The 18,320-nt window shown below is 38.5% G+C and overlaps 1 pseudogene; it reads right to left on the bottom strand.

Moving 5' to 3' along the window:
* Positions 1 to 217: 217 nt before the first annotated feature.
* LOC150008883 (protein FAM170A-like) lies at positions 218 to 13,690 on the bottom strand (annotated as a pseudogene).
* Positions 13,691 to 18,320: the final 4,630 nt, after the last annotated feature.

Below are 18,320 nucleotides of genomic sequence, written 5' to 3'. Positions count from 1 at the left end.
GCAATATCTGGGATGGTGTGGTGTGCCTTCTCCCTCAGGAAAGTGGTGGATAGTGTTAAAAGGCATTGTCTGCTCATATTGGTGGTCTGGTAATAGAGATAGTGGTGATAGATATACATTAATAAGGGTAGGTACTATGGTTGCCTCAAGAAGATGAAGCCCCCTCAGTAGTGTCTTACCTGCTTGACTTATTCTAAAGGCTGAAACAGTCTGGTTTTTAATATGAAGTTGTCTTCATCACAACATGTTTTTCCTTCTGGCATCTAAATGTCACCTTCTTGATTTTCATGTTTGTCGTCTTCTTTATGATTTTCGTGCGTTAGATGAGCCAAGGCAAGATGGAAAGCATGGCAGCTGAAGCCCTCCTTGACCCCATGCTCCACAAGCTCCTTCAGGACAGTTAAGCTGGGGAAGATGCAGCAGCAGGCCATACACCTGAAGCCTGTATCAGGGACCACCAGCCACTCAGGGGTCTGAACCCTGGGATATGCCTCCAGAGCTGGAGGCTCTGCTGGACTGTCAGTATTCTTCCTCTTCTCTTAGGCTGCACTAAAATGGGCTCATGGTCAATTAGGGGTTTCTTTGTAGACATGGGAGGAAGGGGGACATTTTTATGGGTCATTTCAATGTAGGTCATTTCTTTAATTTTAATCATTTTTGAGGGAGGCTTCAATCCTTTTTTTGTATCCCCCAGATGGCCAAACCACTTTTCATTTGCATAGGAATGTAGTAAATGGTCATGACCTTTTCATGGGTCCCATGTACTGAGGACTTAAAGGAGTTACTATTAATCAAATAAAATGAAGAGAAGGTATGTGAACAGAGGGGAGAAATCTGAGTGCTCCAAGTTCTGGGATACAGGCAACCCAAGGGTTCCTAGGAAAGAAAATTGCAAACATAAGAAAAACAGAATATGTGTGTGAAGTCTGGAGGAGTTAAGATGCCCATGCCCTATGTGAGCATGTATAGTAAAAGTACATCTTTATGTGGTATTTCAGACTTCTGGGTGTGGAATGCTGTATTTGAGGTGTTTACATGTAAAACTATGTGGGAATGAGGATATGGCATTTTATGCATGTACTTCCAGAGTTGTATGTATGTTCTGGGATATATCATGAGAGTTTTTGATGTTGGTAAAAAGGCATGTGAATAAGTGTGTTCATTCATGATTGTTATGTGGTGTGACAGCATGTGACAGGTGCAGGAGTGGTGCCTGTCCTTTCTATGGAAGAGTGAGACTGAGAGTGTTAGAGGACGTGGGTGTGAGCTCTCAGAATGTTCAGCTCCATGAAGGTCTGAAGGCTTGGAGGCTAAAGTGGCAGAGGGATAAGAAAGAACATAGGAAAGTTAATTTCCTTCCAGCACATGAGTTTTCTTGAGTTTGGCTTGGACTGAGGGATTTGAAACAAGGTGTCTGTGAGAGAGGACATGAATTATTTATGGATTTAGTGTGTAAAGTAGTGAGTCTGAAAATGATTGTATGAAGGAATAAAAGTGAGGGTGTGCCTATGTAATGCTACCAGAAAATGGATAAGATATGTGGGGAAAGAATTCATGTGTATTTGAGAGGTAAAGTGAATATAAGAAGAAATGGGGTCATATCTGGCATGAAGGATTACAGATGTTAGTGATTGTAGTGTGTGAGTTTGTGTTCACCTAGGGGGAAGGTTCTGATGAAACTCCCACACACTTATTGGCACTGTCCACTACCTCACCCGCAGCTGCCCCAGTGATCCTGTGTCAGAGATTGGTGCTGAGGGACCTCACCATATCCCTGAATGTGCATTCACTCCCTGTCTGTCCCTCTGCAGAAACTTTAGTACTAGTCTGCCTGGCTGAAGCATTTCTGTTTTTGAGGGGAAATGGAATAAGTAGAGACTGGACTGAGCAGTTCATTTGGATCTCCTGTCCAAGCTCAGGTCCCACCTCTGTTTAATCCTTACTGTTGTCATCAGGATGAGGAATCTTGGATGGGGAGGAAAACAAGTGAAATATTCTGAGCAGGAAGAGTTTTCTTCTCCTCTCTGACCAGAGGCTGGGGCCTCCACACATGACTCAGGTGGAGACATGTATTCTTGAAAGTCTCAGAGTTCTGGGGAATGGATAGTAAAGAACACTGAGATGAGACCATTTCTGGGGTCTCTGTCAATTCCAAAACACATTTAGTGGACCCTGTATGTCAGGAATCACTACCATATATGACACTTGGTCTCATAAAAATTAAGGTTTTCCTATTTAAAGTTCCATTTGCTCCAAAATATAAGTAAAGACTAATTAAAATTGTGTATTTGGTGTATGTCAGTGGGATTAGGTGTCTTGTATATTATTTTCCTGGAGATCCATTCAGATTATCAAAATATAGAAGCATGCCTGAAAGGCTGTATGCAGGAACTAAAAGTTGGCTATCAACTGAATTTCCTTGTGAAATATTGTACTAATAGGGGCTTGAGTGTAAGACAGAGTAGTTTAACATCATGGTCTTGAAAGAAAGCCCTGAGTGTGAATCCTAGATCTGTCACTTTGTACCTACTGGACATTGAGCAAGCAAGTTGAACATTCTGTGCTTCATATTCTCCATTTTAAAATGGTGGCAATCCTATTGAGTTGAAGACTGAATAATAAAAATCTTACACTTTCTGGATGAGTGTTAGCACTAAATAAATACGTTTGTCAAAAGTTGATTGTATGTTGAATGTTTCTACATAAATTATAAGAAATTACAAATCTAAGTTAAGTTAAAACATCAGGGTTTGGCACTGAAATTTTGCTAAAACCATACTGAAGATATTTGAAATAGTAAATTTACTTTCAAAACTTATTCTGTTTAAGTAGTTTTAAAACCTACTTAATTTTAATGATAGAAGTCATTTTAGTCAATTTCTCTTTTTTTTTTGTTATTAGTCCAAAATAGCAATTCTCATTGTCTTGGACAATTGTTTGAAGGAACTGCTTCTCAAAACTTTTCTTGAAAATTGGCATAATGCTGCTTCGATAAATATGTTTTCATTTTCTCCATTAAAATATATTTTATAATGGGAGCACTTACAGATTAGATGCAAAAATTTATGTATTTCCAGCAATGGCTCTTTTACTACCTGTGGTGAAATAAACATATTTTCCTATGGTGATAAAGAGATATTTATCATTTTATCGTGTCAAGTTACCTGTAGTTAAGTTTCTTTATGGGAGTTTGCATAATAGGAAAAAGTAATGATATACAAGTTTTTAATAAACTAAGTCAATCACCACAGAAAAAGTAGTTGCTAACCAAGATTTGGTTTGCAAGCAAAAATCTTATAAGAAGCATCAGTGCTCACTGCCTAGTGCCAATACTTGAGATTTCTTGGGAATCTACTTTGTTTTTTAAAGCATTATAATAAGAATTGCCCTGGCTGGTTTAGCTCAGTGGATTGAGCGTCGGCCTGCGAGCTAAGTGTCGCTGGTTCGATCTTCCAGTCAGGGTACATCAGAGAAGGAAAACTCTGACTCCAAAAAACCTCCGCTGCCTTGCGGCATACCTCTTCAGGGGAAAGGCTAAGGGAGTAAACCTCGACAGAAAATCTGGAGCCGGAGTCCCTAAGGCGGTTTGACGTTGTAGTCAACACCGGCAACTCCTGCGGCGCACCTGAACCCAAGCTGTATCGACTCCGTCTTTCCCTTGGACCCTTCAGCTGCGAAGAGAGGGGGGGTCTGCTGCATGGGCAACAGCAGACCCTCCATATTACCCTGCCCAGGCTCTGTAGCTTCAGCGTCATCACAAGATGTCGATTCAACACGGGAGGAGACAGATACCATGTCACTCCCGAGTCGGACTGCACAGCCATTCTCGGCGGTGCAGATAGACTCTTAAGAAGCTACACCATCGTCTCTCGAGACGGACGGCTGCCGACGAATAAGAATTAATTTCACTTGTATAATTTATTGTCTGTATATGCATAATAAAAGTTACCATCTTATTTTTGCTATCAAAAATAACTTTAAAAGACAATGAATTTTAAACAGCTACACTTTCCTCATCATTGTCTATTATTATTTTAGAAATATCTCAACATTTATTTTTAAAGCAAAAAACATAAGCTAGACCAGTGACATACACTTCATGACAAGGAGAAATAAAAAATATGAGGGACTTCCAGTCAAGATGGCGGCACAGTTAAGTGTGGTCCTAGAATCCTCCCACAACCACATCAAAATTGTAACTAAACTACAGAATAATCAGCATTCAGAACCACCTAAAATTTAGCTGAATCCTACAACTAAGGTTTAAAAGAATAAGCCATATCAAGATTGACAGAAGGGGCACAGAAACACAGAACAGGCTGGTCCCACGTGCAAGTGTGGCAGATAAAAATCTGGAGGAATATCTTGGTGGTAGAGGTCCCCCTCAACATCGAGGGGTTCTTGTTCACACCAGGCCTCTCAGGCCTAAGTTCCAGTGCAAAAAAGAGAAGTCCCTATCACATCTGGCTGTAAAAACCAGTGAGAATTGTGGCTGAGTGAAACAGAGGTCTCCTGGAATCTCAGGCAGTTCCTCTTTAAGGGCCCACACAGGTACTTACTGGGACTCACTCACTTTGAGTTCCAGCACTGAGGCAGCAGCTTGAAAAGAACCAGGGGCATATGGGGAGGAACTGAATTGTCTGGCATCAGTGCAAGAGCTGGATAGCAGTTTTCTGCTAGACAAAAGTGCTGACAGAGTACATTGTTCCTATTCTTAGACACCCCTCTCACCAAAGCTGGTAGGCAGGGGCTATATGGAAGTTTCCATCAATGTGGCTTATACTGCTTTCCCTGTGCTGGTGATTCCCAGAGATCCAACCTCACCCAAACTGTATCCAGTGGATTTTCCATACAAATGGCCTGTCTTGGCTCATGATTCAGATTTTCCTAAAATCTCTCAAACAAGCAGCATCTGTCCTCAGTATACCCCATACCTCTCTCCTAGTGGCCCCAGGCCCAGCACTAGCAGTAGCTGAGGTTGGTTCATAGTTTGGCCTCGCACAGGTACCTAAAAATACAGCACAAGTAGCAGCCACATATAGATTGCTTTGTAGGTCATGGCAGGTGGCCCAGAGTAGAACACAGACAGTGACTGACATTGGCCTGCCCCTCCTGGGAGGCCCCAGAGCCAGAACACCCAGTGGACAGCTTAAGACCACATCTGAGCACCAAGCAACCACTTTTACAAGCAACACATTCAAGGGTTGAGCTCAGTGGGCACCAGACCCTCACCAAAGTAAGTCCTGCTCCGTGGGCTTGGCCCTAGTGCACATGATCCTCTATGGTGGTCGGTGGTCACAGACAGTCCTTGCAGCTGATTGGCTGGGGGTTAAATCCCTTTCTGTTGATGTGCAAGAAGCAATCAAGGCTCAACTACAAGAGGAGGGTGTACACAGCTAACATGCGGGGGGCACCCCTTGTATGCCCAGCTTGGGTGACTGGGGAAACTATGCCACTGGACAGTACAGAATACCTACTACATAAGGCCACTCTACCAAGCCCAAGATACATAGAAGCTCTATCTAATACATAGAAACAAAACAGGAAGGCTAGGAGGCTGCCAAAATGAGGAGACAAAGAAATATTTCTCAGATAAAAGAATGAAAAAACTCCAGAAAATGAACTAAACAAAATGGAGAAAAGCAACCTACTAGAGGCATAGTTCAAAACACCAATTATAAGGATGCTCAGAAAACTCAATAGCATAAAACAGGACATGGAAACCATTTAAAAGTCAGAAATGAAGAATACACTAACTGAATAAATAATCCATAGGGAATCAACAGTAGAGTAGATGAAGCTGAGTATCAAATCAGAAATTTTGAAGATAGGAAGCAAAAAACAATCAGAACAGCAAAAAGAAAGAAGAATTCAAAAAAAATGCAGATAATATAAGGGATATTTGGGGCAACTTCAAGTGTACCAATATTCACATCATGGTGTTGCCAGAAGAATGGAAGAGAGAGCAAGACATTGAAAACCTTTTTGAAAAAAGAATGACAGAAAACTTCCCTAACTTGGTGAAGGGAGTAGATATACAAGTCCAGGAAGTGCACAGAGTCCCAAACAAGATGAACCCAAAGAGGCCCACACCAAGACACATCATAATTAAATATCAATGTCAGAGGTTAAAAACAAAGACAGAATCTTAAAAACAGCAAGAGAAAAGCAGTTAGTTACCTACAAGGGAGCTCCCATAAGATGGTCAGCTGATTCCTCAACAGAAATATGCAGGCCAGAAAGGAGTGGCAACAAATATTCAAAGTGATGACAAACAAAGACATACAACCAAGAGTAATCTACCCAACAAAGCTATCATTTAGAATTGAAAGACAGATAAATAATTTCCCAGGCAAGAAAAAGCTAAAGAAGTTCAATATTACATGATACATTAAAGTCTTCGTTAAGAAAAAGAAAATTAAAAAGTATGAACAATAAAATGGATATATATATACATATATATAAAGAATTGAATCTTAAAAAACTGAATAAATTAACAAACAGAAGAGAACAACTTAAAAAAAAAAACCTTATTTCTATAACTCTTCCAGAGACTCATTGAAATAAAAGTTTAAATAATAGAACTTTTAAATTCAGATAAAGAATAGAAAAACACTGGTTCTAACTTCCTGGCTTCTGTACTTGTTTGTTTTTGTCATTTCTTATATTTCAATAAGTTACAAATATTTTTTCAGGTAACACTTTTTTGGTTTTGTTGTTGTTGTTCTTAACTGAAGAATAGCCATTTTCTTTCTTTTATCCTGAGGAATGGCATTCCCAATAAAGGAGTAATCAGCACTATCACTTATCCTCAGACATGAAAGTCTTCTTTGCAAAATCTTTTTCTTCATGTAATTCTTCCCTGTTACAATTACCACTGAAAAGGCTATCAGGCACTTTATTTTTGTTGCTTTTACTTAATGTTTTCATCTTAGGGTCACCAGTGTATCCTGGGATTCAGAGAGATCTACAAAATCCTTTCTAGGAATCTTTGATAAGGAATTTGGAATGTCCACTACTGTGGGTCCATATTCCATGTGACTATGTTTTCTTTTGAAACATTTATTGGGATCTTTGCCAAAATGTTGCCTTTTTACTTACTGATAATGGTCCCTGTAACTTACTTGCATGATCATGTGAACACAGAGTGTCCTTGGAATAAGTTTCTTTTGAAGTGTTCTCTAATGACTTAACATCAGCAACATTTCATCTTGAATCTTTTAAAGCTTTGACAGCAGCTTTTAGCATCCATTTCATTTTTGACAAAGCCTTTGAATCCACATGACAAAGCAGAACTTTGATTTTGTGATACATAGATTTTTTAAAGACAGATAATACCTTGAAGATATCAGTTTCACTCCTTTCACTTAACAGATGAACAAAGTAAATTATTTTCAGTCAAAGAAACAATTATTCTGAGAGTAGGAGGAAATTCCAAATCTCTTAACTTTCAATGCTTTTTCTATGGCATCATTCTGCTTCTTTTAAACAAAAAATTATTTATATTAAGTCTAGTTATTGAGACTTCCAGTCAAGATGCCAGCATAGGCAGACATGGCTCAACTCTTCACACAACCACTTCAAAATTGCACCTAAAATATAGAACAACCATCACTCAGAACTGTCAGAAATTGCGTTGAATAGAACTCTGACAACTACAGATTTAAATAAACTACATCCATTCAGACTGGTGGAGGGATGCAGATGTGGAATGGGTGGTCACTCACCCACATGTGGTGGATAAAAATTTGGAAGGGATACCTCAGGAGCAAGGAGTCCCAGCTCCACACCAGGCCCCCATCCCAGGGTTCCAGTGCCAGGAAGATAAGTCCCTAAAACTTCTGGATGCAAAAACCACCAGGGACTGAGTTGGTGGAAGAAAAAGCTGGAGCCCCAAGGAGTTCCTCTTAAAGCACTACAAATGGACTCACCTACTCAAGACTCAATGCCTCTGAGCTCCAGCACTGGGGTAGCAGCTTGAAAAGCACCAGTGGCATAAAGGGAGAAACTGAAAAATCTGGCATCAAGATCAGCAGAGGCCATTCTCTCTTTTTGAAATGCTCCCCCAACAGAGCCAGCAAGCTGGTGCCATATTTGTGACTCCATCAACCTAGGTAACACTGTTTGACTCACCTTAGAGATCCCTACAGACTCCACCCACCCAACTTATGGGCCCACCCAAGCTGCCTTTCTATATAAATGACTGGTCTTAGATCATGCTTTACAAGTTCCTAAATCCTATAAAACAAGTAACAACTTTCCACAGTGATCCCCAGGCCCAGCATTAGCAGCAGCCAGCCTAGATTCACAGTTTGGCTTTGCCTGGGAATCTCCAAGCCCAGCACAAGTAGCAGCCATCTCAGTTTGCTTTATAGCTCAGGCAGGGTGGCCCTTGGAAATGGGGTCTGACCTTAGCCTGCACTAATCAGGAAACCCTGGTGCCAGTGCAACCAATGGACAGCTACAGACCATGTCAGAGCACCACCACCCTGTCCCTGCACAGCTGATTGTCCATGAAGGGCAGAGGCTAGTGGTAAGTGGTCACAGCCAATATTTGCAGCTGTCTGGCCTAGGTAAATCCCTCCCATTGATCTGCAAACAGCAACCAAGTTTTAACTACAAGAGCAGGGTGTACTGAGTCCACAAAAAGGGCACACCTTGAGTACCCACCTTGAGTGATAGGGTAGGCTATGCCACTGGACTCTATGGGATGCCTACAGCATTAGGCCATACTATCAAGACAGAGTCAATACATAGACACAAACACTGGGAAATTGCCAAAATGAGGAGACAAAGAAACATGGCACAAATGAAAGAACAGATCAAAATATCAGAAAAAGACTAAATGAAATGGAAAAATGCAATCTATCAGATGCAGAGTTCAAATATTGGTTATAAGGATGCTCAAGAAACTTATTGAAGACCTCAGCAGCATAAAAAAGATCCAGACAGAAACAAAGAATATACTCATTGAAATAAAGAACAATGTACAGGGAAATAACAGAAGAGTGGATGAATCCAAGAGTCAAATCAATAATATGAAACATAAAGAAGCAAAAAATAACCATTCAGGACAAGAAGAAAAAAGAAACCATAAAAATGAGGATAGTATAAGCAGGCTCTGGGACAACTTCAAGAAGTCAAAAATTTGCATCATAGGGGTGCCAGAAGAAGAGAAAGAGCAAAAAATTCAAAATCTATTTGGAAAAAAAATACTTAAAGGAAAGTTCCCTAATTTGGTGAAGGAAATAGACATGCAAGTCCAGGAAGCACAGAGAGTTCCTAAACAAGATGGATGCAAAGAGGCCCACTTCAAGACACATCATAATTAAAATGCCAATATTAAAGATAAAGACAGAATTTTAAAAACAGTAAGAGAAAAGAAGTTAACTTCAGGGGAATCCCATAAGACTGTCATCTGATTTATCAAAAGAAGCTTTGCAGACTAGAAGGGATTGGCAAGAAATATTCAAAATCATGAAAAGCAGGGACCTAAAACCAAGACTGCTCTATCCAGCAAGGACATCATTTAAATTTGAAGGGCAGGTAAGGAGCCTCCCAGACAAGAAAAAACTAAAGGAGTTCATCATCACCAAATGTTAAAGGGAGTTATTTAAGAAAAAGAAGAAGATCAAAACTATGAACAATAAAATGGCAAAAAAATGGAAATCTATCAACAGTTGAATCTAAAAAACAAACTAAGCAAACAAAAGAAATAGAGACAGAATCATGGATGCAGAGTGTTTTTGATGGCTGCCAGATGGGAGGGGGTATAGGGGAATGGATGAAGAGGTGAGGGGATTAAGAAGTACAAATAAGTAGTTACAGAATAGCCATGGGGATGTAAAGTACAGTATAGGTAATGGAGTAGCCAAAGAATTTATGTGAATGACCTATGGACATGAATGATGTTGGAGGGATTTTTTGAGGGAGTGGGAGGTGCTGGGTGGAGGGGGGCTTAGGGGAAAAATTTGGACAGCTGTAATAGCATAATCAAAACATATACTTTAAAAATGTCTAGTTATTCATGGAATTATCTTATGAAAAAAGTACAAAGAAAAATATGGAAAGAAAGTTTACTTGATTGTATATCTGAATCTAATATAATATGGTATGTCAACTGTAATTGGAAAAATTATTTAAAGTAAAAAAAAGAAAGATTTTTACTCAATTGCTTTCCCTCTGTTATGATTTTTAAATTTTTCTAAAAGTTCTAATATGCCTGCCCTGACTGGCTTGGCTCAGTGGGTTGGGCATCATCTGGCAAAGTGATAGGGCACTGGTTCAATTCCTGATCAGGGCATATGCCTGGGTTGCAGGCCAGGTCCCTGGTTGGGGGTGTGCAAGAGGCAAGTGATTGATGTTTCTCTCTATCTTCCCCTCACTCTAAAACAAACAAACACAGTTAAAATAAAAAATAGAAGTTCTAATATGCCACGAGGTACTAGCCCAGACTCTCTACTCTTTTCTCTCTGCAAACTCTTGTAAAAATTCTCATTTACTGTACCTCATTACTTCAGCTGTTAGCTGTCACTATTTCCAGGACTCTTATACCTCTAGTTCCTCTTTAAATTTAAATTTAAGGGAGCAAGCACCACTGCAGATGTCAATGTGCAAAACAGCAAAATATATAAATTGTCAAAGAAAACATGCAAATCTGGACATTTGTAAGGAAAACTTTATTAAGGGGGAACTGCTACAATAGAGAAATGTTCCAACTACTCAATCTGTAAGTGTCTTAAAAATCAGACAGAAACAGCTTTTTTAGGGAGGAATAAACAAGACTAAAAGGATCCAGGTATGGGGGAGTGGGATGGGTGGTGGCATAATCAGAGCATTGAGCAGGATGTGATTTTCTTTGTTGTCCCAATTCTTGGGAGGGCACATAGAGAAACGGTTGTACCATGACCCAATGTTTACATAACACCAGGGGTAAGTCAAAGTTTAGAAGGGAGAAAAATCTAACTAAATTTTGGTTAAGTCACATTAGTGGACATTTATTCGAATTGGTCAATGAGACCAAATATGTATTAACAAATGACTTACTATCATTTATTAAACAAGGAGTAAGGATTTAGAGCATCTGTGACTGTCATTGTCATATACAATCAAGGGTAGCATCAAGAGTTACCTAAGTCAATAAGCTGGGAGACTTCCAGCCAAGATGGAGACCTAGACAGACATTCTAGGTCTCCCTCCACAACTAAGAAGGAATACAACTACCTCAAAACTAGAGACAACCAGAAGTTCCAGAAAATCAAGTTGCATGGACGTCCAACAAACAAACATATAAAGAAGAAATACTCATCCAGACAGGTAGGAGGGGCGGAGCCATGGTGGAGAGGATGTGATGTGGTGGTGGTGGAAGCAGCAGCAGCAGTGGCAGCAGTGGCAGCAGCAGCGGCAGTGGTGGTAGCAGCAGCCTGGTGAAAAGTGCAGTCACACATTTTAAAAAGTGGGGAGGGACACCTGGGGAGAGTTCACAGCTCCTGACCAGACTATGCAGCTCAAGGTCCCAGCACCAGGGAAAACCAAGCCTCATGACTTCTGACTGTGCAAACCAGTAGAGGCTGGGCAGGGGGAAAATCAAACCTCATTGCTTCTGACTGTGCAAACTAGTGGGGGTTTGGGCAGAGGAAGAAAGTGGTAGTCTCTCAGCAGAGTCCACTTGTTTAATGGGCCCCTATGGTCCTAGAATGTCCACAGACCCACCCACTCTAAAAATGACGGCCAGGGCAACAGCTAAAGAGGCACCAGTCCCATACAAAAGTGAGAGAAATGCCTGGAAAAGAGGAAAGTGCTGAGCAAGCGGCATTGTTCCCTCTCAGACCCCTCCCTGACACACAGCGCCACAACGTGGAGAAATGAGTCACCCTGTACTGATGAATATCCAAGGCTCCACCCCTTACAACAACAGGAGCAACAGTTCTACCTAAAACACAGAGGCAAAAAAACACAGGAGCCGGACAAGATGAGGAGACAGAAGTATGGTCCAAAAGGGGGAATGGATCAAGGTTCCAGTGGGAGAATTAAACATCAAGGAGATAACCAACCTAACAGATTAAGAATTAAAAACACTGATGATAAAGATGCTCACAGGCTTGACAGGTATGCTTGAGTACAGCAAACACATAAGGGAAGAAGTGAAATGAAGGACAATCCACACAAAACCATGGTGAAGGGAAGGAAACTGGGCTTCATATCAATGATTTGGAATATAAGGAAGAAAAAAACAGTCAACCAGTACAGAATGAGGAAACAAGAATTGAAAAAAATGAGGCGAGGCTTAGGAATTCTGAGAGAACTTTAAACATGCCAACATCTGAATCATAGGGTTGCCAGAAGAAGAAGAGGAAGAGCAAGAAATTGAAAGCTTATGTGAAAAAATAATGAAGGAAAATTTTCCTAATTTGATGAAGGAAATAGATATACAAGTTGAGGAATCAGAGTCCCAAACAACCTAGACCCAAAGAGGACCACACCAAGACACATCATAATTAAGATTCCAAAGGTGAAAGATAAAGAGATAATTTTAAAAGCAGCAATAGAAAAGCAGAGAGTTACCTACAAAGGGGTGCCTATAAGACTATCAGAAGATTTCCCAAAAGAAACTTTGCAGGCAATAAGGGACTGGCAAGAAGTATTCAATGTGGTGAAAAGCAAGGACCTACAACCAAGGTTATTCTATCCAGCAAAGCTATCATTTGGAATGGAAGGGCAGATGAAGTGCTTCCCAGACAAGGTAAATCTAAAAGAGTTTATTATCACCAAGCCATTATTATATGATGTTAAAGGGACTTATTTAACAAAAATAAGATCAGAACTATGAACACAAAAATGACAACAAACTCACAACTATCAACAACTGAATCTAAAAAATAAAAACAAAATCCAACTAAGCAAACCAGAATAGGAACAGTGTCATAGGTATGGGGATCATTCGGAGGATTATCAGCTGGGAGGGAGAAGGGGAAGAAATGGGGAAATGGTGCAGGGATTAAGAAGCATAATTGGTTGGTAAAAAATAGACAGGGGGGAAGTTAAGAATAATATAGAAAAGGGTGAAGCCAAAGAACTTACATGCATGACCCATGGACATGAACTAAGGGGGGTAGGATTGCTGGGGGAAAGGGGGGTACTGGGCAGAGGGGAGCAAAGGGGGAAAAATTGGGACTACTGTAACAACATAATCAATAAAATATACTTAAAAAAAAAAAAAAAAGAGTTACCTAAGTCATATGGAAAAGGATGGTTTCCAGCATCAAGCTGTTCCCTGGAACATGAAAAGGTAAGAGCATTTCTTAACCATTCCTGTTTTACAAGAGTACAGATATCAGGTAAAATTCAACATTGCCGAAATAATTACAGACTTCTTCTATTTAATCTCAAGTAATATTACTTCACTTTATAAAAATGTTTCATCTTTCCAGTGCCTCTGTTGTAATCAGTAATTTTACTAAGAGTTCAGCAGCTCTGTGACCAGCACCCACTCAATCTTGGAAGTGACTGCCTATAATCAAACAGCACTCCAAACCGACGCGCAGAAGCAACCATATTTGCTTGGGTTAAATGATGGCATTTCCTCCCTTTTTACCTCCTTCTTGCCGATCACCGTTACTTCTATAATAACCCTCAAATTTGGAGAACTGCTATAAAATCTCCAGAAGATTGGCACTCTACCATGTAGCATTCAGTATCCTTATACTGCTCTATACTTCATTTTGTCTGGTCCAAGCTCCTTCTTTTCTTAAACCGTTTCCTTGTGTCTTCCGGGATGCTGCATTATAACCCACTTCCTGTGTGTCCACAACCTCTTCTCAGTGTGTTCTCTGTTCATCACTTTGACTACACTGCTTCACCTGTGTTCTTTCAAATGGAGGTTGTTTTTACTCTCCTATCCAATGTCCCTTCAGCTTGAATAGTTCTAGAGGGGAGGAATGAAAGATCTCTGTTGGCATATATCACATTTATAAATTAAGATATGGATAAATGATACCTTATGGTAAATCTATATATCCAAATACTGAAAGCATTTCATTTTTAAAAATCTCCTTTTTGTTCATTCAGAAGCATTTTAATTTCCTCACATAGCTTTTACATATTTCTTAGGTTTATTCAAAGTATTTTATTTTGCTTTTTTAAATGGGGCATATTCTTAAATATATTGTCTAGCTAGCTGCTTTTATATGTGAAGATTATTGATTTTTTTTGTGATGGTTAATACTTCAAATAAAATGTTAAGTAATAATGGTAATAGTAGACATTTTAATATTTTTTCTAATTATAGAGGGGTTGTCCCAGTTTTTTTCCACTAAGTTTTGGATATTAAGTCAAGATGGGAAGTTCATCATGTTAAGGAATATCTATCACTTTTAATTTTATTTAATCATTTGTAAATAAAAAATAAATGGTAAATTTAATAAATGATTTTTCAGCATCTATGAGGCTTTATCATATGGAGTTTTTCTTTGGATAAAATATGCTGAATTATACTACTATATTTCTTAATTTTGAATAATATTTGTGTTTATGGAATAATCCCACCTGGTCACAATGTACTGTCCATAATATGGGAGAGGTCCTTGTCCTTTTCTCTTAGTTGATATATTTGTTCTTCAGCTATTATCTACTGTGCAGTTCAATTCATTTGTTGTTATTTTTCAAATATAATTTCTCAGACAATACGTCCAGTAAATATCTTTGATGTTTTATTTTTTTTAATCATGTCCCCAATATTATCCCCTATATCTCTTCTACCTGGTCTCTTTCAACACTAAATGGTTAAGATTGTCCCTTTTATCATCTTTCTCTTACAGTGATTGATGTGCTAAAATTAACCAAGACAGAGAGAGGGAGAAAATGATCCTGAAGCCATTATTGTATAACCAGGGGTATTTTTAAAACAAACCTTCTATCTTGGGCTAAAGAAAAATGAAGTGTAATGTACCTACTAGATATTTAACAAATATATGTAATTCTCTGTAACTTTCTGAAATTTTTTTCTTGCTACTCATGTCTATTTCAATTACAGGTTCTTTTTTCTCCCAACACTTCCAGAATCTTTAAGAAGAAACAACACAAAATTTATGCCAGGAAGAAGGATTTAAGAATTATATAAACATAGTCCATAATAATTATCACAGCATTCAAGATGAGAGCTTTTTTTTTTTCCCTCTTGGGCCAGGACTGCAACTGAATTTCAGGACCCAACATTCCCTTTCCCTCAGAAAGATGAAACTGTCAGCACCTCCGACAGGACCCTGCATCTAATACTGAACTGACCTTGTGGCATGCAATAGATTTATAACACACAGTGAGGGGAGAAAGAGCCAACATCTCTATGATATAGTGCTACGTCAAATAAAGTGGGAGTAATGCTGCTCAGTCAGGGTCTCAGGAACACTTTAATCCTCACCAGACCCGAGCTCAAGTTTATATGACAAGAAGATGTGAAATCTCCTCTGGAAATTCAGCTGCCAGGGCTCAACACAAACACACACACACAGTGAAAAAGGAAAATAAAGCACCCTAATGTAAGCTATGTAATAGTGAACCTAACAGATAATGTTATTCTAGTTGGTCTAGGGCAATCCTCATGCTAACATGATTTGCTGAAATATTCCCTTCCTCTCTTTTCAGTTCCTCAAAGTTAAGCTCAAGTCCAATTGCCTAAGTGAAGTTTTCCCCAATGACATCAACACTATTCTTTCTTTTTATGATTTTTTTCTCCCTACTTGTGACTCCACAATTTAAAAATTGTACACATACAAGAGTATATTTACCAGAAAATATTGGTTTCTATAAAAAGTGTGGATGTACATTATCCGAAGAAAACTACATGTGTTGGGGGTTTGTTTCTCAAGTACAAATCTTTTAAGAAAGACAGTTGTCAAAGGAGCTCATGCAATGAGGCTATATACCCTTCCTGGAGTTAAATAGTTTTCTGAAACCCAGTTACCTAAACAAATACTAGGTTGAAAAAATATTGTAATACAAAAAATATAGTGATATTTAGAAGATTACTTTGGGTTGGTGGGACATCTGTGAGTTTAGATTACAAATAAATATTTTATAGAGGATGATTTTAACCAAAGAAATATATTTTTAACTTGAATATTTTCTTGCATTCTGTTTTTCTAAAGTTTTGCTTCATTTCTTGGTAGTGAGATTTAGGAGTGATGTATTTGTTCTCTGTACTGCTCATTTCTTTTTTTAAAAAGCATAGAATAAGTAAGGCGGTTTTCATCACAAAGAAACATCTAAATATGAATTATGGGTGTGTCATTTTCCTTATATTACTTGAAATTGGCTATATTAGATATATAACTAAATATAGTACATTCCAACATTTGTTGATCCTAATACTGTACTGGAAAATAAACTCATCAGCCTTTGAAAATAGAAATGAAAATTAACTTATAAAATGTGGTAAGAGTCAAAGTAAAACAGTTTAAGTGTACATCTAAAGGTTTGTACAATTCTAATGTAGGTAAAGTACCACCTGTCTTACATGTGAAATATAGTACTCACTTACTTAAAATGCCTAAGAGCAAATATAAGGTACATTTTAACATTGAATGAACAAATCATGGCATATTATATACAGCATTCTCTCAGTTATTGCGGGTATTATGTTCCAGACATCCATGTAAAGTAGGAACCTTACACTTATTCTACACCCTTAAACCTAAGTAACTTTAACAACATACGTATACAGTACCAACAAAATCCTGCAATATAGTGAAAAATCCACGATAAATAATTATATATAATATTTTTAAAAATCCCACGATACAGTGAGTCCACGATAAGTGAACCATGATGTAGAGAGGGACTACTGTATTTCCAACCTGAACTCCCATCTTTTCATGGGTGTCTGAAGTCTCTCTCCCGAAGAACATTTTTATGAAAAGTAGATTATAAAATTGAGTGGAATATTTAAAAATGTATCATATTGCATTTGTTATATTTGTAAAATATTGATGGAAGCTTTTCTATTTAATGTGATCATAGTAGTACTATTACGTGGGTCACTATCCTGTTTATTTTTTTAAGTTGAAATAGATATTAAATGTTATTATGGTTCTAACCTTTTGTGTTCCATGTTATATTAAACCTGTTCCTACAATGACCAGTCTTTTGTTATAAAAAAATATACACACAAACACACAGGGACATTTTATATATATATATAAAATCTGTCCAGAAGGTATCCAGCCATGTAATATGAAAAATAGAGACATTTATTGAAAAAGATACAAGAAACATAGTATATAGGACAACAATACCTCAGTTGCCTCCTTCAAAGTAGGCACCTTGGGACCTCACACAGTTCTCCCAATCACCATCAACTGCCCCATCTTATTTTCCTGAATCTCATTGATGGTCTGAAATCTCTTCCCTTTCAAAGGTGATTTTAGTTTTGAGGAAAGAGAAGATGCTGGGTGCCAAATCTGGGCTGTAAGTGGCTAAGTCACCTGGGTAATTTGATGTTTCGCAAAAACACTCTGTATAAGATGTAGTGCATGAGCAGGCATGTTGTCGTGATGAAGCTGCCAGTCACTGGTTGCCCATCATGGCAGCCTTCTGAATCATCTGAATAGTTTCTGCAGAGGAATATTCAAGCTTAACCCAAAATTTGGTGCAGATTAGTTGCTCTATTCATTCAGTCATTTTGAATGCGATGGCCACACAGTGCACATGCTCACTCAATTGCATCTACCATCCCCATTGACTAGTATAGTGAAGTCATCATTGTTCACACATGTGCATTCCAGTCCACTCTCTTTAGCTGCCAGGTTACATCGATGCTGCACAAACCATTTTCATTATACTAACAGCGAATGGACTTTTCCCAGACAGAACATACACACATACACACACGTGTGCGCGTGCACACACACACACACAATTCTATTCTTTTGATAAGTTACAAAATGCACATGGATGGTTTGATATATGTATGTTTTCTCACATCAACTACCAACTAGAAAGTCTGATTTTATGGGCAGCATCACTGTACAAACCCTATATAGTCATTTTGATCCTAATCATGCTGAATGCAATCCTGTGAACCTATCATCCAACATTCAATAAAATTAGGCATTGTTGGATATATTAAAAGCAGAAATAATTTGTCAAATCTGAATGTAGCATAAATTTAAGTAAGTAAAATCCTTGTGACCTTGGAATAAACTTAGTGGAGCTAACATTTTTTAACCAGATTTGAAGGTTTGCTTAGCTATGCAAAAAAGGTTAAAAGTAGAGGGGGGAAAGGAAATGGAACTTAGAAACACAAAAATGCATGACACTCTGTGAGG

This window comes from Furipterus horrens, unplaced genomic scaffold (genome assembly GCF_987537825.1).
Source record: "Furipterus horrens unplaced genomic scaffold, mFurHor1.1.pri manual_scaffold_5, whole genome shotgun sequence".
In the NCBI taxonomy this organism is placed as follows: domain Eukaryota; kingdom Metazoa; phylum Chordata; class Mammalia; order Chiroptera; family Furipteridae; genus Furipterus; species Furipterus horrens.
The sequence above is the reverse complement of the archived record's forward strand: the minus strand, read 5'-3'. Positions and strand labels throughout refer to the sequence as shown.